The following is a 3,113-nucleotide window of genomic DNA, read 5'->3' on the forward strand; positions in this document are numbered from 1 at the left end:
TCAAACAACACCAAGTTTGTGCGGAATCCAAACTTGATGTGATTCAAGAACAAATCGGAAAATATGAAAATACGAACCGAAAATATGGAAACGAAGAACAAACCGAATCACCTTTAAACTTGCACACGATTCTATTACTTGAAAAGCAAAACCGTCTGGTACAAGTTCACCACCAATTGCCTCTCTCTAACTAGAGAAAATGTAACTATGAATGTCCAACCCTAAAACAAGTTAGAAACTTGTTTATATACATACCTAAGCCCAAATCCCTACATGGGCTCCCCTTGGGCCTGCTTGGCCCACATGGCCTAAAGCTTGGCCCAAGTGACCTATAAAGGTCCAAAACCTAATATAAACTAACCCGGTAAAGCCCAGTTCGTAACCATAGCCCGTTGGATTAATTTGATGCGTCAGTCTCACACTTTAGGGCCTAACAAATGTGGTGCTGAAGGCCACTTCAAACGTGACTGCCCCCAGTTAAACCAGAACCAGAACAATAACAATAACAACAATCAGGGCAACGGCAACAACAACAACGGGGGAAACAATAATGGCAATGATGCTAGGGGTCGTGTGTTCGTGCTGGGGCAGGGTGATGCAAGGAATGATCCTAACGTGGTTATGGGTAAGTTTCTTCTCGACGACTTTTATGTTTTTGTATTGTTTGATTCGGGTGCGGATACTAGTTATGTGTCTCTAAAAGTTAGTCAAAAGTTAAAACGTACACCAACACCCTTAAACACCAAACATGTCATAGAGTTAGCCAACGGTAAAAGTTTAGAGGCCACACATGTAGTCAAGGGTTGTAACATCGTCTTAGCCGGTCAGACTTTCTCCATCGACCTCATTCCTATAGTTCTGGGTAGTTTCGACATCGTTATTGGTATGGAATGGTTATCCCAGCAACAAGCAGAGATCTTATGCAAGGAGAAGATCGTTCGTATTCCTCGTTCTGGTCAAGAACCTCTTGAAGTTCAAGGCGACAAGAGTGGTGCTGTGGTTGGCATCATATCCTTCCTAAAGGCTCAAAAATGTTTACGAAAGGGTCACACTGCCATTTTGGCACTTGTTACAGACACATCGACTAAAGAGAGGAGATTAGAGCATATCCCAGTTGTACGTGATTTTCCCCAAGTGTTTCCTGAAGATTTACCTGGGCTACCGCCTCACCGCCAGGTCGAATTCCAGATAGAATTGGCTCCTAGAGCAGCACCAATAGCCCGTGCACCATATCGCTTAGCTCCAACCGAACTGGAAGAACTGTCTAAGCAATTGCAAGAGCTCTTGGATAAGGGTTTTATACGTCCTAGCTCTTCGCCCTGGGGAGCTCCAGTACTATTTGTGAAGAAGAAAGATGGAACCTTCAGGATGTGCATAGATTACCGCGAACTCAACAAGGTGACAGTGAAGAACCGCTACCCTCTGCCACGTATTGATGACTTATTCGACCAACTGCAAGGGTCGAGCTACTACTCCAAGATTGATCTGAGGTCAGGCTACCATCAGCTGACAGTCCGGGATGAGGACGTCTCCAAAACAGCATTCAGAACTCGCTACGGCCACTACGAGTTTCTAGTCATGCCATTCGGGCTAACGAACGCGCCTGTAGTTTTCATGGATCTTATGAACAGGGTGTGCAAGCCTTATTTAGACAAGTTTGTGATTGTTTTCATCGACGACATCCTGATCTACTCCAAGAGTCAGGAGGAACACGAGCAACATTTACGACTTATCTTGGAACTTCTTCGAAAGGAACAACTGTACGCCAAGTTTTCAAAATGCGACTTCTGGCTTCGTGAAGTCCACTTTCTAGGCCATGTGGTAAACAAGGACGATTTCGATCAGGAACTGGCCTGCACCGCGTACACCAACGAAAATACGCCAATTCTTGGGTTTGGCGGGTTATTACAGACGGTTCATCAAAGACTTCTCGAAAATTGCACAGCCGCTTACATTACTGACACAGAAAGGTGTTACCTATCGTTGGGGTAATACACAAGAAACGGATTTTCAACACTTAAAGGATAGATTATGCAGCGCACCTATTCTTTCATTGCCAGAAGGCACGGACGATTTTGTGGTCTACTGCGACGCGTCGATTCAAGGTCTTGGTTGTGTATTGATGCAAAGGGATAAAGTTATTGCTTACGCCTCGCGCCAACTTAAAGTTCACGAACGGAACTACACTACACATGATTTAGAACTTGGAGCTGTTGTTTTCGCGCTTAAGATTTGGCGACACTACCTGTACGGTACCAAGTGCACTATCTACACCGATCACTGGAGTCTCGAGCATATCTTCAAGCAAAAGGAATTGGACATGAGACAACGTTGATGGGTCGAGCTACTTAATGATTACGAATGCGCTATCAAATACCATCCAGGCAAAGCCAATGTTGTGGCTGACGCCCTCAGTCGGAAAGACACTACGCCTAGACGCGTGCGAGCATTACAACTTACTATTCAGTCTAGTCTTCCTGCACAGATACGAGATGCTCAGGTAGAAGCATTGAAACCATAAAACGTCAGGGCTGAAGCCCTACGCGGCTCAAGGCAACGATTAGAACAAAGGGAAGACGGCGCCTACTATGTAACAGGACGCATTTGGGTTCCACATTATGGAAACTTACGCGAGCTGGTAATGGATGAAGCTCATAAGTCCCGCTACTCGGTACATCCAGGTTCGGATAAAATGTACCACGATCTTAGAATTACGTACTGGTGGCCTAGCATGAAGGCCCACATAGCAACTTACGTCGGCAAGTGTTTGACCTGTGCGAGGGTCAAGACGGAATACCAGAAACCATCAGGCCTACTTCAGCAACCAAAGATACCACAATGGAAATGGGAGGAAATTTCCATGGACTTTGTCACTGGCCTACCTAGATCTCAGCGTGGAAACGATACTATTTGGGTGATTGTGGATCGACTCACAAAGTCTGCTCACTTTTTGGCTATCAAAGAAACGGATAAGTTTTCTACCTTAGCAGACATTTACTTGAAAGAAGTTGTTTCGAGGCATGGAGTGCCAACCTCTATTATCTCAGATCGTGATGCACGATTTACTTCAGAACTATGGCAAGCAATGCACAAATCTTTTGGCTCACGGTTAG

Source organism: Helianthus annuus, chromosome 17 (assembly GCF_002127325.2).
Source record: "Helianthus annuus cultivar XRQ/B chromosome 17, HanXRQr2.0-SUNRISE, whole genome shotgun sequence".
In the NCBI taxonomy this organism is placed as follows: Eukaryota; Viridiplantae; Streptophyta; class Magnoliopsida; order Asterales; family Asteraceae; genus Helianthus; species Helianthus annuus.